Source organism: Bombus fervidus, chromosome 1, assembly GCF_041682495.2.
Source record: "Bombus fervidus isolate BK054 chromosome 1, iyBomFerv1, whole genome shotgun sequence".
Taxonomy (NCBI): Eukaryota; Metazoa; Arthropoda; class Insecta; order Hymenoptera; family Apidae; genus Bombus; species Bombus fervidus.
Genome location: NC_091517.1, coordinates 19,497,386 through 19,520,712, shown reverse-complemented (window position 1 = coordinate 19,520,712; position 23,327 = coordinate 19,497,386). Strand labels below are relative to the sequence as shown.

At 38.8% G+C, this 23,327-nt stretch overlaps 1 protein-coding gene across 3 annotated transcripts in view; it reads right to left on the bottom strand.

The window, feature by feature from the left end:
• Positions 1–23,327, bottom strand: part of LOC139989507 (uncharacterized) — a 61,465-nt gene that overhangs the window by 4,944 nt on the left and 33,194 nt on the right. The gene's annotated exons all lie outside the window — the stretch shown is intronic.

The window sequence follows — 23,327 nt, the reverse complement described above, 5'->3', positions numbered from 1 at the left end:
CGTACATCCATGGGATTACATCTTTTCAAGAGGACCAGCGCGACTTATCTTCTCCCATTTATTTTCGTCTCTAATTTCTCACGAGATTGCATCTTCTATCATAATAATTTATTCATACTATTAATAAATTGAGACAAATTACACGTCGTATTTTACGTTATAAGATGATTTGTAATGTAATTTGTAAAATTTACTTGTAAAATTCCATTGTTTGTTTTAACGAAATAATAGTTGGCATTTCTATGAGACAATAAGAATTTGTTAATACTAATAATTTGTAATGGATAGTATATTATTGAAATTTTTTTAATATTGAAACGCGATATTTTTTTGGAAAATAAGTGCATATTAGTAAAGAGTTAAATTCTACGGACGTAAAAAATAAACGTAACATTTTCTATACATAGAGCCGCCTGGCCTAAATATTTTATGATTTCCGGGCAAAAAACGGACGAATCCAGCGCTGACTTTAAACCAGCTTCATCCAAATAAGCTACAATGAGTAATTCCCACGAAATAGTTGCGTCCATCCCCTTTTGAGGTCGCCGAGCTCTTTAGATGAGTTTCAAGAGCGTCACACCGCTGAAACTTCGAGTTCTAAACTAATTTCCCAGCCTTTCGTGTTAAATTTAACCTTCCGCGTTAGTGTATTTCGAACAAGCTCCTATTTTACGTTTTCGTCGAGTTCACCAACGTAATACGCAACATCCGCAAGTAAAATTGTCTCGTAAAATTGATGTGACACGACGAGAAGAATCACAATGCCATTTTTATTCCACTTCGTTAATTTTTCGTCGTAAGGTTTAGCTATAAATAGGATTAGCAAATTTATATTAACGAGGAATTTAAAATTGATCTGTTAATCAACAATTTCCATTAGTTGTCAATAGATTTTATAAACTTCACATTACTGAGAAATTATACATATTGCAAAATATTTATCATTGGTTACCCACGCTACACGTAAATTTGATCAATCTACCAATGCACTAACACTGTAATAAATTTCTATTGCAACATTCCACGCTCCTTCGCCGCACCTTAAACTCCTCGCTAGATTTATTCCACCTTAAAGTGTCACATAACTCCTACGACACCGATATCAAATCTTAAACTCCACCAAATTCCAAAGGAACTTTATTCCTTTGAAAGTAAAAGATTAAATTTAAAATGCAATCTATTTAATCTTTAAACTATTCCAAACTTCTTAAATATAATTTATATATATAAAATATTATACACTTATTGCGTGCATTATATATTTCAAGAACTTTGCAATAAAAAAGAAAACTTATTATATTTAAGATGGTTGTATCGCACAGGTCCGAATACGATAAAGAGGTTAAATAAATGTCTCGAATCTCCGCAACAAACTCATACAAACCACCTAAAACACGTATACACAATGTACATTCACTATTAAATCGACTTCCATTCCCGGCCAAAATCACAGGCATGCAGAGTCAACTTCACTGCTCGAGTAGTTGAATAGGGAAGAAGGTCGAGAGCTGGAGTTAAGGAGCATAGTTGGTAAAGAATCGCGTGCCGCGGCGCCATTAAGATCAAGCCCACGATCTCAACAATAAATATTAGACGGTTCTCTGACCTGCATTTCGCGTGCGACTCGGAACGATTCAGAAACGCGGAAATTTCCCATGAGCTGAGTCAAACGTTCGCAATTTATCGCACTTAGGTTATATCGATATTGTCTACGAGAGGATGCATTCAAACACAGCTTCTTGTCACTCTACCATAAATGCCTGTAATACACGATAATTTAATTTCGAATTCTTTCGAATATATGCACGCAACGAAAAATCTGTATTGATTTGTCATTTCCAGGCCAACCAGTTGTTACCAAGTTAAAATAATGTAGATAATAATAACGAAGAGTCAGGTCGCAAAAAGTAAAAAAAAAAGGCTTTGATAACGGGAACAATGTAGGTTAGCAAAGTGGTGGGATTTCGCCGCATGCGGCGAAACGTGGTGGGGAAACGCATGTGGTGGGGAAACGTCGCGCATGTGGCGAAACGTCGGGAAAGTGGTGGGATTTCGTCGCATGCGCGACGACCACATGTGGTGGGGAAACATCGCTGCAAGCGGCGGGGAAACGTCGCGCATGCGGCGAAATCCCACCACTTTCCCGACGTTTCGCCACATGCGCGACGTTTCCCCACCACATGTGGTGGGGAAACATCGCTGCAAGCGGCGGGGAAACATCGCTGCAAGCGGCGGGGAAACGTCGCGCATGCGGCGAAATCCCACCACTTTCACGACGTTTCGCCGCATGCGCGACGTTTCGCATTCGCTTACAATTAGCATACATGAAAGCTTTGTATTTGCCGTATAAATACCTGGGCTTGTGTGCATGAAATTCACAAAGTAGGTCATTGCATGAAAAATAGCTTCAATCGAGAGAAGCTTGTAACCACATTGAGATCAAGCTTTAAATGGCTTGGTTTCTTTAAAAATTCAGAAGCAATGACAGAAACCAATTTTAGCTCTGCGCAAAGGTTAGGCGCTATATAATTTTCCGGTAACTTCGAAGGGTAATATGGCGTCGACGATAGTAGAAGGTAAAACTTCTCTATTGAACGAGATCTCGTTGATCTCGCCTAAGCAGGAAGAATCTTTCGGCCCTTTGATTTTATACGAGTCTTTCCATTCATGATCGTGCGAGCCGGCTACAGGCGACGGCACGCACCCCCGACAAAACAGTCTGAGCCTCTTCAAGGCGACGTCAAATAGTTTCACTTGGAGAGATTTCGACAAAGTTAATCATGAAAAACTTCTTCAAACAATCAAAAAGCAATTTCCAGAACAAATCTACAAACTCATATTACAAAAATAGAAAAATGGCTGCAAAACAAAAAAAAATAAAAGCGAACATCTGCAAGTGCAACCACATACCATTTACATGCTGTATTATTATTCTTTAAGCTACAATATTTTACCAAATGTCCTTCCGGACAAATTGTAAAAATTTTAATAAATAACCAATAAAGAAAAATGAGAGAGACGTATTATGGTTCTTCGCATGCGTCACGCGCTGTATTGATTGGCCTACATATTTCTACGGGGATCTGGTGGGGTAATATGACGTCAACGGCAGCAGCAGTAGTCGTGTCTCGTGAACGAGATCTCGTTGACCTCGCCTAAGTAGGAAGAAACTTTCGGCCCTTTGATTTTATACGAGTCTTTCTATTCACGATCGTACGAGCCGGCAACAGGCGACGACACGGACCCTCGACAAAACTGTCTGAGCCTCTTCAAGGTGACGTCCAATAGTTTCACTTGGAGAGATTTCGACAAAGTTAATCATGAAAAACTTCTTCAATCAAAAAGCAATTTCCAGAACAAAACTGCAAACTCATATTACAAAAATAGAAAAATGGCTGCAAAACAAAAAAAATAAAAGCGAACATCAGCAAGTGCAACCACATAACATTTAGATGCTGTATTTTTATTCATTAAGCTATAATATTTTACCAACTGTCCTTCTGGACAAATTATAAAAATTTTAATAAATGACCAATAAAGAAAAATGAGAGAGAGGTAATATGTTCCTTCGCATAAGTCACGCGCTGTACCGATTGGTCTTCATAAATTCCCGGGGCTATCGAAGGGCAATATGGCGTCGACGGCAGCGAACGTAAACTTTTCTCGTGAACGAGATCTTGTTGATCTCGCCTAAGCAGGAAGAATCTTTCGGCCCTTTGATTTTATACGAGTCTTTCCATTCATGATCGTACGAGCCGGCAACAGGCGACGACACGGACCCTCGACAAAACTGTCTGAGCCTCTTCAAGGTGACGTCCAATAGTTTCACTTGGAGAGATTTCGACAAAGTTAATCATGAAAAACTTCTTCAATCAAAAAGCAATTTCCAGAACAAAACTACAAACTCATATTACAAAAATAGAAAAATGGCTGCAAAACAAAAAAAATAAAAGCGAACATCAGCAAGTGCAACCACATAACATTTAGATGCTGTATTTTTATTCTTTAAGCTATAATATTTTACCAAATGTCCTTCTGGACAAATTGTAAAAATTTTAATAAATAACCAATAACGAAACATGAGAGAGACGAAATTTAGTTCTTCGCATGCGTTCCGCGCTGTAATGATCGGCCTTCGTATTTCTCCTGGGCTCCGGCCGGGTAATATGAGGTCAACGGCAGCAGCTGTAGTCGTCTCTCGTGAACGAGATCTCGTTGATCTCGCCTAAGCAGGAAGAATCTTTCGGCCCTTTGATTTTATACGAGTCTTTTTATTCATGATCGTGCGAGCCGGCTACAGGCGACGAAACGGACCCTCGACAAAACTGTCTGAGCCTCTTCAAGGCGACGTCAAATAGTTTCACTTGGAGAGATTTCGACAAAGTTAATCATGAAAAACTTCTTCAAACAATCAAAAAGCAATTTCCAGAAGAAATCTACAAACTCATATTACAAAAATAGAAAACTGGCTGCAAAACAAAAAAAAATAAAAGCGAACATCAGCAAGTGCAACCACATAACATTTAGATGCTGTATTTTTATTCTTTAAGCTATAATATTTTACCAAATGTCCTTCTGGACAAATTATAAAAATTTTAATAAATAACCAATAAAGAAAAATGAGAGAGACGTAGTATGTTTCTTCGCATGCGTCACGCGCTGTACCGATTGGTCTTCATAAATTCCCGGGGCTATCGAAGGGCAATATGGCGTCGACGGCAGCGAACGTAAACTTTTCTCGTGAACGAGATCTCGTTGATCTCGCCTAAGCAGGAAGAATCTTTCGGCCCTTTGATTTTATACGAGTCTTTCCATTCATGATCGTACGAGCCGGCAACAGGCGACGACACGGACCCTCGACAAAACTGTCTGAGCCTCTTCAAGGTGACGTCCAATAGTTTCACTTGGAGAGATTTCGACAAAGTTAATCATGAAAAACTTCTTCAATCAAAAAGCAATTTCCAGAACAAAACTACAAACTCATATTACAAAAATAGAAAAATGGCTGCAAAACAAAAAAAATAAAAGCGAACATCAGCAAGTGCAACCACATAACATTTAGATGCTGTATTTTTATTCTTTAAGCTATAATATTTTACCAAATGTCCTTCTGGACAAATTGTAAAAATTTTAATAAATAACCAATAACGAAAAATGAGACAGACGAAATTTAGTTCTTCGCATGCGTTCCGCGCTGTAATGATCGGCCTTCGTATTTCTCCTGGGCTCCGGCCGGGTAATATGAGGTCAACGGCAGCAGCAGTAGCCGTCTCTCGTGAACGAGATCTCGTTGATCTCGCCTAAGCAGGAAGAATCTTTCGGCCCTTTGATTTTATACGAGTCTTTCCATTCATGATCGTACGAGCCGGCTACAGGCGACGAAACGGACCCTCGACAAAACTGTCTGAGCCTCTTCAAGGCGACGTCAAATAGTTTCACTTCGAGAGATTTCGACAAAATTAATCATGAAAAACTTCTTCAAACAATCAAAAAGCAATTTCCAGTATAAATCTACAAACACACATTACAAAAATAGAAAAATGGCTGAGAAACAAAAAAAATAAAAGCGAACATCAGCAAGTGAAACCACATAACATTTACATGCTGTATTCTTATTCATTAAGCTATAATATTTTACCAAATGTCCTTCTGGACAAATTGTAAAAATTTTAATAAATAACCAATAAAGAAAAATGAGAGAGACATAGTATGGTTCTTCGGATGCGACCCGCGCTGTATTGATTGGCCTACATATTTCTACTGGGCTCCGGCCGGGTAATATGAGGTCAACGGCAGCAGCTGTAGTCGTCTCTCGTGAACGAGATCTCGTTGATCTCGCCTAAGCAGGAAGAATCTTTCGGCCCTTTGATTTTATACGAGTCTTTCTATTCATGATCGTGCGAGCCGGCTACAGGCGACGAAACGGACCCTCGACAAAACTGTCTGAGCCTCTTCAAGGCGACGTCAAATAGTTTCACTTGGAGAGATTTCGACAAAGTTAATCATGAAAAACTTCTTCAAACAATCAAAAAGCAATTTCCAGAACAAATCTACAAACTCATATTACAAAAATAGAAAACTGGCTGCAAAACAAAAAAAAATAAAAGCGAACATCAGCAAGTGCAACCACATAACATTTAGATGCTGTATTTTTATTCTTTAAGCTATAATATTTTACCAAATGTCCTTCTGGACAAATTATAAAAATTTTAATAAATAACCAATAAAGAAAAATGAGAGAGACGTAGTATGTTTCTTCGCATGCGTCACGCGCTGTACCGATTGGTCTTCATAAATTCCCGGGGCTATCGAAGGGCAATATGGCGTCGACGGCAGCGAACGTAAACTTTTCTCGTGAACGAGATCTCGTTGATCTCGCCTAAGCAGGAAGAATCTTTCGGCCCTTTGATTTTATACGAGTCTTTCTATTCATGATCGTGCGAGCCGGCTACAGGCGACGAAACGGACCCTCGACAAAACTGTCTGAGCCTCTTCAAGGCGACGTCAAATAGTTTCACTTGGAGAGATTTCGACAAAGTTAATCATGAAAAACTTCTTCAAACAATCAAAAAGCAATTTCCAGAACAAATCTACAAACTCATATTACAAAAATAGAAAAATGGCTGCAAAACAAAAAAAATAAAAGAGAACATCAGCAAGTGCAACGACATAACATTTAGATGCTGTATTTTTATTCTTTAAGCTATAATATTTTACCAAATGTCCTTCTGGACAAATTGTAAAAATTTTAATAAATAACCAATAACGAAACATGAGAGAGACGAAATTTAGTTCTTCGCATGCGTTCCGCGCTGTAATGATCGGCCTTCGTATTTCTCCTGGGCTCCGGCCGGGTAATATGAGGTCAACGGCAGCAGCAGTAGCCGTCTCTCGTGAACGAGATCTCGTTGATCTCGCCTAAGCAGGAAGAATCTTTCGGCCCTTTGATTTTATACGAGTCTTTCCATTCATGATCGTACGAGCCGGCTACAGGCGACGAAACGGACCCTCGACAAAACTGTCTGAGCCTCTTCAAGGCGACGTCAAATAGTTTCACTTGGAGAGATTTCGACAAAGTTAATCATGAAAAACTTCTTCAATCAAAAAGCAATTTCCAGAACAAATCTACAAACACACATTACAAGAATAGAAAAATGGCTGCAAAACAAAAAAAATAAAAGAGAACATCAGCAAGTGCAACCACATAACATTTACATGCTGTATTTTTATTCTTTAAGCTATAATATTTTACCAAATGTCCTTCTGGACAAATTGTAAAAATTTTAATAAATAACCAATAAAGAAAAATGAGAGACACGTAGTATGTTTCTTCGCATGCGTCCCGCGCTGTATTGTTTGGCCAACATATCTCTACGGCGATCTGGCGGGGTAATATGAGGTCAACGACAGCGAAAGTAAACTCCTCACGTGAACGAGATCTCGTTGATCTCGCCTAAGCAGGAAGAATCTTTCGGCCCTTTGATTTTATACGAGTCTTTCCATTCATGATCGTACGAGCCGGCAACAGGCGACGACACGGACCCTCGACAAAACTGTCTGAGCCTCTTAAAGGTGACGTCCAATAGTTTCACTTGGAGAGATTTCGACAAAGTTAATCATGAAAAACTTCTTCAATCAAAAAGCAATTTCCAGAACAAAACTACAAACTCATATTACAAAAATAGAAAAATGGCTGCAAAACAAAAAAAATAAAAGCGAACATCAGCAAGTGCAACCACATAACATTTACATGCTGTATTTTTATTCTTTAAGCTATAATATTTTACCAAATGTCCTTCTGGACAAATTATAAAAATTTTAATAAATAACCAATAAAGAAAAATGAGAGAGACGTAGTATGTTTCTTCACATGCGTCACGCGCTGCACCGATTGGTCTTCATAAATTCCCGGGGCTATGGAAGGGCAATATGGCGTCGACGGCAGCGAACGTAAACTTTTCTCGTGAACGAGATCTCGTTGATCTCGCCTAAGCAGGAAGAATCTTTCGGCCCTTTGATTTTATACGAGTCTTTCCATTCATGATCGTACGAGCCGGCTACAGGCGACGACACGGACCCTCGACAAAACTGTCTGAGCCTCTTCAAGGCGACGTCAAATAGTTTCACTTCGAGAGATTTCGACAAAGTTAATCATGAAAAACTTCTTCAAACAATCAAAAAGCAATTTCCAGAATAAATCTACAAACACACATTACAAAAATAGAAAAATGGCTGAAAAACAAAAAAAATAAAAGCGAACATCAGCAAGTGCAACCACATAACATTTACATGCTGTATTCTTATTCATTAAGCTATAATATTTTACCAAATGTCCTTCTGGACAAATTGTAAAAATTTTAATAAATAACCAATAAAGAAAAATGAGAGAGACATAGTATGGTTCTTCGGATGCGACCCGCGCTGTATTGATTGGCCTACATATTTCTACTGGGCTCCGGCCGGGTAATATGAGGTCAACGGCAGCAGCTGTAGTCGTCTCTCGTGAACGAGATCTCGTTGATCTCGCCTAAGCAGGAAGAATCTTTAGGCCCTTTGATTTTATACGAGTCTTTCCATTCATGATCGTACGAGCCGGCTACAGGCGACGAAACGGACCCTCGACAAAACTGTCTGAGCCTCTTCAAGGCGACGTCAAATAGTTTCACTTGGAGAGATTTCGACAAAGTTATTCATGAAAAACTTCTTCAATCAAAAAGCAATTTCCAGAACAAAACTACAAACTCATATTACAAAAATAGAAAAATGGCTGCAAAACAAAAAAAATAAAAACGAACATCAGCAAGTGCAACCACATAACATTTAGATGCTGTATTTTTATTCATTAAGCTATAATATTTTACCAACTGTCCTTCTGGACAAATTATAAAAATTTTAATAAATAACCAATAAAGAAAAATGAGAGAGAGGTAATATGTTCCTTCGCATAAGTCACGCGCTGTACCGATTGGTCTTCATAAATTCCCGGGGCTATCGAAGGGCAATATGGCGTCGACGGCAGCGAACGTAAACTTTTCTCGTGAACGAGATCTCGTTGATCTCGCCTAAGCAGGAAGAATCTTTCGGCCCTTTGATTTTATACGAGTCTTTCCATTCATGATCGTACGAGCCGGCTACAGGCGACGAAACGGACCCTCGACAAAACTGTCTGAGCCTCTTCAAGGCGACGTCAAATAGTTTCACTTCGAGAGATTTCGACAAAGTTAATCATGAAAAACTTCTTCAAACAATCAAAAAGCAATTTCCAGAATAAATCTACAAACACACATTACAAAAATAGAAAAATGGCTGAGAAACAAAAAAAATAAAAGCGAACATCAGCAAGTGAAACCACATAACATTTACATGCTGTATTCTTATTCATTAAGCTATAATATTTTACCAAATGTCCTTCTGGACAAATTGTAAAAATTTTAATAAATAACCAATAACGAAACATGAGAGAGACGAAATTTAGTTCTTCGCATGCGTTCCGCGCTGTAATGATCGGCCTTCGTATTTCTCCTGGGCTCCGGCCGGGTAATATGAGGTCAACGGCAGCAGCAGTAGCCGTCTCTCGTGAACGAGATCTCGTTGATCTCGCCTAAGCAGGAAGAATCTTTCGGCCCTTTGATTTTATACGAGTCTTTCCATTCATGATCGTACGAGCCGGCTACAGGCGACGAAACGGACCCTCGACAAAACTGTCTGAGCCTCTTAAAGGTGACGTCCAATAGTTTCACTTGGAGAGATTTCGACAAAGTTAATCATGAAAAACTTCTTCAATCAAAAAGCAATTTCCAGAACAAAACTACAAACTCATATTACAAAAATAGAAAAATGGCTGCAAAACAAAAAAAATAAAAGCGAACATCAGCAAGTGCAACCACATAACATTTACATGCTGTATTTTTATTCTTTAAGCTATAATATTTTACCAAATGTCCTTCTGGACAAATTATAAAAATTTTAATAAATAACCAATAAAGAAAAATGAGAGAGACGTAATATGTTTCTTCGCATGCGTCACGCGCTGTACCGATTGGTCTTCATAAATTCCCGGGGCTATCGAAGGGCAATATGGCGTCGAAGGCAGCGAACGTAAACTTTTCTCGTGAACGAGATCTCGTTGATCTCGCCTAAGCAGGAAGAATCTTTCGGCCCTTTGATTTTATACGAGTCTTTCCATTCATGATCGTACGAGCCGGCTACAGGCGACGAAACGGACCCTCGACAAAACTGTCTGAGCCTCTTCAAGGCGACGTCAAATAGTTTCACTTCGAGAGATTTCGACAAAGTTAATCATGAAAAACTTCTTCAAACAATCAAAAAGCAATTTCCAGAATAAATCTACAAACACACATTACAAAAATAGAAAAATGGCTGAAAAACAAAAAAAATAAAAGCGAACATCAGCAAGTGCAACCACATAACATTTACATGCTGTATTCTTATTCATTAAGCTATAATATTTTACCAAATGTCCTTCTGGACAAATTGTAAAAATTTTAATAAATAACCAATAAAGAAAAATGAGAGAGACATAGTATGGTTCTTCGGATGCGACCCGCGCTGTATTGATTGGCCTACATATTTCTACTGGGCTCCGGCCGGGTAATATGAGGTCAACGGCAGCAGCTGTAGTCGTCTCTCGTGAACGAGATCTCGTTGATCTCGCCTAAGCAGGAAGAATCTTTCGGCCCTTTGATTTTATACGAGTCTTTTTATTCATGTTCGTGCGAGCCGGCTACAGGCGACGAAACGGACCCTCGACAAAACTGTCTGAGCCTCTTCAAGGCGACGTCAAATAGTTTCACTTGGAGAGATTTCGACAAAGTTAATCATGAAAAACTTCTTCAAACAATCAAAAAGCAATTTCCAGAAGAAATCTACAAACTCATATTACAAAAATAGAAAAATGGCTGCAAAACAAAAAAAAATAAAAGCGAACATCAGCAAGTGCAACCACATAACATTTAGATGCTGTATTTTTATTCTTTAAGCTATAATATTTTACCAAATGTCGTTCTGGACAAATTGTAAAAATTTTAATAAATAACCAATAAAGAAAAATGAGAGAGACGTAGTATGTTTCTTCGCATGCGTCACGCGCTGTACCGATTGGTCTTCATAAATTCCCGGGGCTATCGAAGGGCAATATGGCGTCGACGGCAGCGAACGTAAACTTTTCTCATGAACGAGATCTCGTTGATCTCGCCTAAGCAGGAAGAATCTTTCGGCCCTTTGATTTTATACGAGTCTTTCCATTCATGATCGTACGAGCCGGCAACAGGCGACGACACGGACCCTCGACAAAACTGTCTGAGCCTCTTAAAGGTGACGTCCAATAGTTTCACTTGGAGAGATTTCGACAAAGTTAATCATGAAAAACTTCTTCAATCAAAAAGCAATTTCCAGAACAAAACTACAAACTCATATTACAAAAATAGAAAAATGGCTGCAAAACAAAAAAAATAAAAGCGAACATCAGCAAGTGCAACCACATAACATTTAGATGCTGTATTTTTATTCTTTAAGCTATAATATTTTACCAAATGTCCTTCTGGACAAATTGTAAAAATTTTAATAAATAACCAATAACGAAACATGAGAGAGACGAAATTTAGTTCTTCGCATGCGTTCCGCGCTGTAATGATTGGCCTTCGTATTTCTCCTGGGCTCCGGCCGGGTAATATGAGGTCAACGGCAGCAGCAGTAGCCGTCTCTCGTGAACGAGATCTCGTTGATCTCGCCTAAGCAGGAAGAATCTTTCGGCCCTTTGATTTTATACGAGTCTTTCCATTCATGATCGTACGAGCCGGCTACAGGCGACGAAACGGACCCTCGACAAAACTGTCTGAGCCTCTTCAAGGCGACGTCAAATAGTTTCACTTCGAGAGATTTCGACAAAGTTAATCATGAAAAACTTCTTCAAACAATGAAAAAGCAATTTCCAGAACAAATCTACAAACACACATTACAAGAATAGAAAAATGGCTGCAAAACAGAAAAAATAAAAGCGAACATCAGCAGGTGCAACCACATAACATTTACATGCTGTATTTTTATTCTTTAAGCTATAATATTTTACCAAATGTCCTTCTGGACAAATTATAAAAATTTTAATAAATAACCAATAAAGAAAAATGAGAGAGACGTAGTATGGTTCTTCGCATGCGTCCCGCGCTGTATTGATTGGCCTACATATTTCTACGGCGATCTGGCGGGGTAATATGAGGTCAACGGCCGCGAAAGTAAACTCCTCTCGTGATCGAGATCTCGTTGATCTCGCCTAAGCAGGAAGAATCTTTCGGCCCTTTGATTTTATACGAGTCTTTCTATTCATGATCGTGCGAGCCGGCTACAGGCGACGACACGAACCCTCGACAAAACTGTCTGAGCCTCTTCAAGGCGACGTCAAATAGTTTCACTTGGAGAGATTTCGACAAAGTTAAACATGAAAACTTCTTCAAACAATGAAAAAGCAATTTCCAGAAGAAGTCTTCAAACACACATTACAAAAATAGAAAAATGGCTGCAAAACAAAAAAAATAAAAGTGAACATTAGCAAGTGCAACCACATAACATTTACATGCTGTATTTTTATTCTTTAAGCTATAATATTTTACCAAATGTCCTTTTGGACAAATTATAAAAATTTTAATAAATAACCAATAAAGAAAAATGAGAGAGACGTAATATGTTTCTTCGCATGCGTCACGCGCTGTACCGATTGGTCTTCTTAAATTCCCGGGGCTATGGAAGGGCAATATGGCGTCGACGGCAGCGAACGTAAACTTTTCTCGTGAACGAGATCTCGTTGATCTCGCCTAAGCAGGAAGAATCTTTCGGCCCTTTGATTTTATACGAGTCTTTCCATTCATGATCGTACGAGCCGGCTACAGGCGACGACACGAACCCTCGACAAAACTGTCTGAGCCTCTTCAAGGCGACGTCAAATAGTTTCACTTCGAGAGATTTCGACAAAATTAATCATGAAAAACTTCTTCAAACAATCAAAAAGCAATTTCCAGTATAAATCTACAAACACACATTACAAAAATAGAAAAATGGCTGAGAAACAAAAAAAATAAAAGCGAACATCAGCAAGTGAAACCACATAACATTTACATGCTGTATTCTTATTCATTAAGCTATAATATTTTACCAAATGTCCTTCTGGACAAATTGTAAAAATTTTAATAAATAACCAATAACGAAACATGAGAGAGACGAAATTTAGTTCTTCGCATGCGTTCCGCGCTGTAATGATCGGCCTTCGTATTTCTCCTGGGCTCCGGCCGGGTAATATGAGGTCAACGGCAGCAGCAGTAGCCGTCTCTCGTGAACGAGATCTCGTTGATCTCGCCTAAGCAGGAAGAATCTTTCGGCCCTTTGATTTTATACGAGTCTTTCCATTCATGATCGTACGAGCCGGCTACAGGCGACGAAACGGACCCTCGACAAAACTGTCTGAGCCTCTTAAAGGTGACGTCCAATAGTTTCACTTGGAGAGATTTCGACAAAGTTAATCATGAAAAACTTCTTCAATCAAAAAGCAATTTCCAGAACAAAACTACAAACTCATATTACAAAAATAGAAAAATGGCTGCAAAACAAAAAAAATAAAAGCGAACATCAGCAAGTGCAACCACATAACATTTACATGCTGTATTTTTATTCTTTAAGCTATAATATTTTACCAAATGTCCTTCTGGACAAATTATAAAAATTTTAATAAATAACCAATAAAGAAAAATGAGAGAGACGTAGTATGTTTCTTCGCATGCGTCACGCGCTGCACCGATTGGTCTTCATAAATTCCCGGGGCTATGGAAGGGCAATATGGCGTCGACGGCAGCGAACGTAAACTTTTCTCGTGAACGAGATCTCGTTGATCTCGCCTAAGCAGGAAGAATCTTTCGGCCCTTTGATTTTATACGAGTCTTTCCATTCATGATCGTACGAGCCGGCAACAGGCGACGACACGGACCCTCGACAAAACTGTCTGAGCCTCTTAAAGGTGACGTCCAATAGTTTCACTTGGAGAGATTTCGACAAAGTTAATCATGAAAAACTTCTTCAATCAAAAAGCAATTTCCAGAACAAAACTACAAACTCATATTACAAAAATAGAAAAATGGCTGCAAAACAAAAAAAATAAAAGCGAACATCAGCAAGTGCAACCACATAACATTTACATGCTGTATTTTTATTCTTTAAGCTATAATATTTTACCAAATGTCCTTCTGGACAAATTATAAAAATTTTAATAAATAACCAATAAAGAAAAATGAGAGAGACGTAGTATGTTTCTTCGCATGCGTCACGCGCTGCACCGATTGGTCTTCATAAATTCCCGGGGCTATGGAAGGGCAATATGGCGTCGACGGCAGCGAACGTAAACTTTTCTCGTGAACGAGATCTCGTTGATCTCGCCTAAGCAGGAAGAATCTTTCGGCCCTTTGATTTTATACGAGTCTTTCCATTCATGATCGTACGAGCCGGCAACAGGCGACGACACGGACCCTCGACAAAACTGTCTGAGCCTCTTAAAGGTGACGTCCAATAGTTTCACTTGGAGAGATTTCGACAAAGTTAATCATGAAAAACTTCTTCAATCAAAAAGCAATTTCCAGAACAAAACTACAAACTCATGTTACAAAAATAGAAAAATGGCTGCAAAACAAAAAAAATAAAAGCGAACATCAGCAAGTGCAACCACATAACATTTACATGCTGTATTCTTATTCATTAAGCTATAATATTTTACCAAATGTCCTTCTGGACAAATTATAAAAATTTTAATAAATAACCAATAAAGAAAAATGAGAGAGACGTAGTATGTTTCTTCGCATGCGTCCCGCGCTGTATTGTTTGGCCAACATATCTCTACGGCGATCTGGCGGGGTAATATGAGGTCAACGACAGCGAAAGTAAACTCCTCACGTGAACGAGATCTCGTTGATCTCGCCTAAGCAGGAAGAATCTTTCGGCCCTTTGATTTTATACGAGTCTTTCCATTCATGATCGTACGAGCCGGCTACAGGCGACGAAACGGACCCTCGACAAAACTGTCTGAGCCTCTTCAAGGCGACGTCAAATAGTTTCACTTCGAGAGATTTCGACAAAGTTAATCATGAAAAACTTCTTCAAACAATCAACAAGCAATTTCCAGAATAAATCTACAAACACACATTACAAAAATAGAAAAATGGCTGAAAAACAAAAAAAATAAAAGCGAACATCAGCAAGTGCAACCACATAACATTTACATGCTGTATTCTTATTCATTAAGCTATAATATTTTACCAAATGTCCTTCTGGACAAATTGTAAAAATTTTAATAAATAACCAATAAAGAAAAATGAGAGAGACATAGTATGGTTCTTCGGATGCGACCCGCGCTGTATTGATTGGCCTACATATTTCTACTGGGCTCCGGCCGGGTAATATGAGGTCAACGGCAGCAGCTGTAGTCGTCTCTCGTGAACGAGATCTCGTTGATCTCGCCTAAGCAGGAAGAATCTTTCGGCCCTTTGATTTTATACGAGTCTTTTTATTCATGATCGTGCGAGCCGGCTACAGGCGACGAAACGGACCCTCGACAAAACTGTCTGAGCCTCTTCAAGGCGACGTCAAATAGTTTCACTTGGAGAGATTTCGACAAAGTTAATCATGAAAAACTTCTTCAAACAATCAAAAAGCAATTTCCAGAAGAAATCTACAAACTCATATTACAAAAATAGAAAAATGGCTGCAAAACAAAAAAAAATAAAAGCGAACATCAGCAAGTGCAACCACATAACATTTAGATGCTGTATTTTTATTCTTTAAGCTATAATATTTTACCAAATGTCCTTCTGGACAAATTGTAAAAATTTTAATAAATAACCAATAACGAAACATGAGAGAGACGAAATTTAGTTCTTCGCATGCGTTCCGCGCTGTAATGATTGGCCTTCGTATTTCTCCTGGGCTCCGGCCGGGTAATATGAGGTCAACGGCAGCAGCAGTAGCCGTCTCTCGTGAACGAGATCTCGTTGATCTCGCCTAAGCAGGAAGAATCTTTAGGCCCTTTGATTTTATACGAGTCTTTCCATTCATGATCGTACGAGCCGGCAACAGGCGACGACACGGACCCTCGACAAAACTGTCTGAGCCTCTTCAAGGCGACGTCAAATAGTTTCACTTGGAGAGATTTCGACAAAGTTAATCATGAAAAACTTCTTCAAACAATCAAAAAGCAATTTCCAGAAGAAATCTACAAACTCATATTACAAAAATAGAAAAATGGCTGCAAAACAAAAAAAAATAAAAGCGAACATCAGCAAGTGCAACCACATAACATTTAGATGCTGTATTTTTATTCTTTAAGCTATAATATTTTACCAAATGTCGTTCTGGACAAATTGTAAAAATTTTAATAAATAACCAATAAAGAAAAATGAGAGAGACGTAGTATGTTTCTTCGCATGCGTCACGCGCTGTACCGATTGGTCTTCATAAATTCCCGGGGCTATCGAAGGGCAATATGGCGTCGACGGCAGCGAACGTAAACTTTTCTCGTGAACGAGATCTCGTTGATCTCGCCTAAGCAGGAAGAATCTTTCGGCCCTTTGATTTTATACGAGTCTTTCCATTCATGATCGTACGAGCCGGCTACAGGCGACGAAACGGACCCTCGACAAAACTGTCTGAGCCTCTTCAAGGCGACGTCAAATAGTTTCACTTCGAGAGATTTCGACAAAGTTAATCATGAAAAACTTCTTCAAACAATCAAAAAGCAATTTCCAGAATAAATCTACAAACACACATTACAAAAATAGAAAAATGGCTGAAAAACAAAAAAAATAAAAGCGAACATCAGCAAGTGCAACCACATAACATTTACATGCTGTATTCTTATTCATTAAGCTATAATATTTTACCAAATGTCCTTCTGGACAAATTGTAAAAATTTTAATAAATAACCAATAAAGAAGAATGAGAGAGACGTAATATAGTTCTTCGCATGCGTTCCGCGCTGTAATGATTGGCCTACATATTTCTACTGGGCTCCGGCCGGGTAATATGAGGTCAACGACAGCAGCAGTAATCGTCTCTCGTGAACGAGATCTCGTTGATCTCGCCTAAGCAGGAAGAATCTTTCGGCCCTTTGATTTTATACGAGTCTTTCTATTCATGATCGTGCGAGCCGGCTACAGGCGACGAAACGGACCCTCGACAAAACTGTCTGAGCCTCTTCAAGGCGACGTCAAATAGTTTCACTTGGAGAGATTTCGACAAAGTTAATCATGAAAAACTTCTTCAAATAATCAAAAAGCAATTTCCAGAACAAATCTACAAAGTCATATCACAAAAATAGAAAAATGGCTGCAAAACAAAAAAAATAAAAGCGAACATCAGCAAGTGCAACCACATAACATTTACGTGCTGTATTTTTATTCTTTAAGCTATAATATTTTACCAAATGTCCTTCTGGACAAATTGTAAAAATTTTAATAAATAACCAATAAAGAAAAATGAGAGAGACGTAATATGTTTCTTCGCATGCGTCACGCGCTGTACCGATTGGTCTTCATAAATTCCCGGGGCTATCGAAGGGCAATATGGCGTCGACGTCAGCGAACGTAAACTTTTCTCGTGAACGAGATCTCGTTGATCTCGCCTAAGCAGGAAGAATCTTTCGGCCCTTTGATTTTATACGAGTCTTTCCATTCATGATCGTACGAGCCGGCTACAGGCGACGAAACGGACCCTCGACAAAACTGTCTGAGCCTCTTCAAGGCGACGTCAAATAGTTTCACTTGGAGAGATTTCGACAAAGTTAATCATGAAAAACTTCTTCAAACAATGAAAAAGCAATTTCCAGAACAAATCTACAAACACACATTACAAGAATAGAAAAATGGCTGCAAAACAGAAAAAATAAAAGCGAACATCAGCAAGTGCAACCACATAACATTTACATGCTGTATTCTTATTCATTAAGCTATAATATTTTACCAAATGTCCTTCTGGACAAATTGTAAAAATTTTAATAAATAACCAATAAAGAAGAATGAGAGAGACGTAATATAGTTCTTCGCATGCGTTCCGCGCTGTAATGATTGGCCTACATATTTCTACTGGGCTCCGGCCGGGTAATATGAGGTCAACGACAGCAGCAGTAATCGTCTCTCGTGAACGAGATCTCGTTGATCTCGCCTAAGCAGGAAGAATCTTTCGGCCCTTTGATTTTATACGAGTCTTTCTATTCATGATCGTGCGAGCCGGCTACAGGCGACGAAACGGACCCTCGACAAAACTCTCTGAGCCTCTTCAAGGCGACGTCAAATAGTTTCACTTGGAGAGATTTCGACAAAGTTAATCATGAAAAACTTCTTCAAACAATGAAAAAGCAATTTCCAGAACAAATCTACAAACACACATTACAAGAATAGAAAAATGGCTGCAAAACAGAAAAAATAAAAGCGAACATCAGCAAGTGCAACCACATAACATTTACGTGCTGTATTTTTATTCTTTAAGCTATAATATTTTACCAAATGTCCTTCTGGACAAATTGTAAAAATTTTAATAAATAACCAATAAAGAAAAATGAGAGAGACGTAATATGTTTCTTCGCATGCGTCACGCGCTGTACCGATTGGTCTTCATAAATTCCCGGGGCTATCGAAGGGCAATATGGCGTCGAAGGCAGCGAACGTAAACTTTTCTCGTGAACGAGATCTCGTTGATCTCGCCTAAGCAGGAAGAATCTTTCGGCCCTTTGATTTTATACGAGTCTTTCCATTCATGATCGTACGAGCCGGGTACAGGCGACGACACGGACCCTCGACAAAACTGTCTGGGCCTCTTCAAGGCGACGTCAAATAGTTTCACTTGGAGAGATTTCGACAAAGTTAACCATGAAAAACTTCTTCAAACAATCAAAAAGCAATTTCCAGAACAAATCTACAAACTCATATTACAAAAATAGAAAAATGGCTGAAAAACAAAAAAAATAAAAGCGAACATCAGCAAGTGCAACCACATAACTTTTAGATGCTGTATTTTTATTCTTTAAGCTATAATATTTTACCAAATATCCTTCTGGACAAATTGTAAAAATTTTAATAAATAACCAATAAAGAAAAATGAGAGAGACGTAGTATGGTTCTTCGCATGCGTCCCGCGCTGTATTGATTGGCCTACATATTTCTACGGCGATCTGGCGGAGTAATATGAGGTCAACGGCCGCGAAAGTAAACTCCTCTCGTGATCGAGATCTCGTTGATCTCGCCTAAGCAGGAAGAATCTTTCGGCCCTTTGATTTTATACGAGTCTTTCTATTCATGATCGTGCGAGCCGGCTACAGGCGACGACACGAACCCTCGACAAAACTGTCTGAGCCTCTTCAAGGCGACGTCAAATAGTTTCACTTGGAGAGATTTCGACAAAGTTAAACATGAAAACTTCTTCAAACAATGAAAAAGCAATTTCCAGAAGAAGTCTTCAAACACACATTACAAAAATAGAAAAATGGCTGCAAAACAAAAAAAATAAAAGTGAACATTAGCAAGTGCAACCACATAACATTTACATGCTGTATTTTTATTCTTTAAGCTATAATATTTTACCAAATGTCCTTTTGGACAAATTATAAAAATTTTAATAAATAACCAATAAAGAAAAATGAGAGAGACGTAATATGTTTCTTCGCATGCGTCACGCGCTGTACCGATTGGTCTTCATAAATTCCCGGGGCTATGGAAGGGCAATATGGCGTCGACGGCAGCGAACGTAAACTTTTCTCGTGAACGAGATCTCGTTGATCTCGCCTAAGCAGGAAGAATCTTTCGGCCCTTTGATTTTATACGAGTCTTTCCATTCATGATCGTACGAGCCGGCTACAGGCGACGAAACGGACCCTCGACAAAACTGTCTGAGCCTCTTAAAGGTGACGTCCAATAGTTTCACTTGGAGAGATTTCGACAAAGTTATTCATGAAAAACTTCTTCAATCAAAAAGCAATTTCCAGAACAAAACTACAAACTCATATTACAAAAATAGAAAAATGGCTGCAAAACAAAAAAAATAAAAGCGAACATCAGCAAGTGCAACCACATAACATTTACATGCTGTATTTTTATTCTTTAAGCTATAATATTTTACCAAATGTCCTTCTGGACAAATTGTAAAAATTTTAATAAATAACCAATAACGAAAAATGAGACAGACGAAATTTAGTTCTTCGCATGCGTTCCGCGCTGTAATGATCGGCCTTCGTATTTCTCCTGGGCTCCGGCCGGGTAATATGAGGTCAACGGCAGCAGCAGTAGCCGTCTCTCGTGAACGAGATCTCGTTGATCTCGCCTAAGCAGGAAGAATCTTTAGGCCCTTTGATTTTATACGAGTCTTTCCATTCATGATCGTACGAGCCGGCAACAGGCGACGACACGGACCCTCGACAAAACTGTCTGAGCCTCTTCAAGGCGACGTCAAATAGTTTCACTTGGAGAGATTTCGACAAAGTTAATCATGAAAAACTTCTTCAAATAATCAAAAAGCAATTTCCAGAACAAATCTACAAAGTCATATCACAAAAATAGAAAAATGGCTGCAAAACAAAAAAAATAAAAGCGAACATCAGCAAGTGCAACCACATAACATTTACGTGCTGTATTTTTATTCTTTAAGCTATAATATTTTACCAAATGTCCTTCTGGACAAATTGTAAAAATTTTAATAAATAACCAATAAAGAAAAATGAGAGAGACGTAATATGTTTCTTCGCATGCGTCACGCGCTGTACCGATTGGTCTTCATAAATTCCCGGGGCTATCGAAGGGCAATATGGCGTCGACGTCAGCGAACGTAAACTTTTCTCGTGAACGAGATCTCGTTGATCTCGCCTAAGCAGGAAGAATCTTTCGGCCCTTTGATTTTATACGAGTCTTTCCATTCATGATCGTACGAGCCGGCTACAGGCGACGAAACGGACCCTCGACAAAACTGTCTGAGCCTCTTCAAGGCGACGTCAAATAGTTTCACTTGGAGAGATTTCGACAAAGTTAATCATGAAAAACTTCTTCAAACAATGAAAAAGCAATTTCCAGAACAAATCTACAAACACACATTACAAGAATAGAAAAATGGCTGCAAAACAGAAAAAATAAAAGCGAACATCAGCAGGTGCAACCACATAACATTTACATGCTGTATTTTTATTCTTTAAGCTATAATATTTTACCAAATGTCCTTCTGGACAAATTATAAAAATTTTAATAAATAACCAATAAAGAAAAATGAGAGAGACGTAATATGTTTCTTCGCATGCGTCACGCGCTGTACCGATTGGTCTTCATAAATTCCCGGGGCTATCGAAGGGCAATATGGCGTCGAAGGCAGCGAACGTAAACTTTTCTCGTGAACGAGATCTCGTTGATCTCGCCTAAGCAGGAAGAATCTTTCGGCCCTTTGATTTTATACGAGTCTTTCCATTCATGATCGTACGAGCCGGGTACAGGCGACGACACGGACCCTCGACAAAACTGTCTGGGCCTCTTCAAGGCGACGTCAAATAGTTTCACTTGGAGAGATTTCGACAAAGTTAACCATGAAAAACTTCTTCAAACAATCAAAAAGCAATTTCCAGAACAAATCTACAAACTCATATTACAAAAATAGAAAAATGGCTGAAAAACAAAAAAAATAAAAGCGAACATCAGCAAGTGCAACCACATAACTTTTAGATGCTGTATTTTTATTCTTTAAGCTATAATATTTTACCAAATATCCTTCTGGACAAATTGTAAAAATTTTAATAAATAACCAATAAAGAAAAATGAGAGAGACGTAGTATGGTTCTTCGCATGCGTCCCGCGCTGTATTGATTGGCCTACATATTTCTACAGCGATCTGGCGGGGTAATATGAGGTCAACGGCCGCGAAAGTAAACTCCTCTCGTGATCGAGATCTCGTTGATCTCGCCTAAGCAGGAAGAATCTTTCGGCCCTTTGATTTTATACGAGTCTTTCTATTCATGATCGTGCGAGCCGGCTACAGGCGACGACACGAACCCTCGACAAAACTGTCTGAGCCTCTTCAAGGCGACGTCAAATAGTTTCACTTGGAGAGATTTCGACAAAGTTAAACATGAAAACTTCTTCAAACAATGAAAAAGCAATTTCCAGAAGAAGTCTTCAAACACACATTACAAAAATAGAAAAATGGCTGCAAAACAAAAAAAATAAAAGTGAACATTAGCAAGTGCAACCACATAACATTTACATGCTGTATTTTTATTCTTTAAGCTATAATATTTTACCAAATGTCCTTTTGGACAAATTATAAAAATTTTAATAAATAACCAATAAAGAAAAATGAGAGAGACGTAATATGTTTCTTCGCATGCGTCACGCGCTGTACCGATTGGTCTTCATAAATTCCCGGGGCTATGGAAGGGCAATATGGCGTCGACGGCAGCGAACGTAAACTTTTCTCGTGAACGAGATCTCGTTGATCTCGCCTAAGCAGGAAGAATCTTTCGGCCCTTTGATTTTATACGAGTCTTTCCATTCATGATCGTACGAGCCGGCTACAGGCGACGACACGAACCCTCGACAAAACTGTCTGAGCCTCTTCAAGGCGACGTCAAATAGTTTCACTTGGAGAGATTTCGACAAAGTTAAACATGAAAACTTCTTCAAACAATGAAAAAGCAATTTCCAGAAGAAGTCTTCAAACACACATTACAAAAATAGAAAAATGGCTGCAAAACAAAAAAAATAAAAGTGAACATTAGCAAGTGCAACCACATAACATTTACATGCTGTATTTTTATTCTTTAAGCTATAATATTTTACCAAATGTCCTTTTGGACAAATTATAAAAATTTTAATAAATAACCAATAAAGAAAAATGAGAGAGACGTAATATGTTTCTTCGCATGCGTCACGCGCTGTACCGATTGGTCTTCTTAAATTCCCGGGGCTATGGAAGGGCAATATGGCGTCGACGGCAGCGAACGTAAACTTTTCTCGTGAACGAGATCTCGTTGATCTCGCCTAAGCAGGAAGAATCTTTCGGCCCTTTGATTTTATACGAGTCTTTCCATTCATGATCGTACGAGCCGGCTACAGGCGACGACACGAACCCTCGACAAAACTGTCTGAGCCTCTTCAAGGCGACGTCAAATAGTTTCACTTGGAGAGATTTCGACAAAGTTAACCATGAAAAACTTCTTCAAACAATCAAAAAGCAATTTCCAGAACATATCTACAAACTCATATTACAAAAATAGAAAAATGGCTGCAAAACGAAAAAAAATAAAAGCGAACATC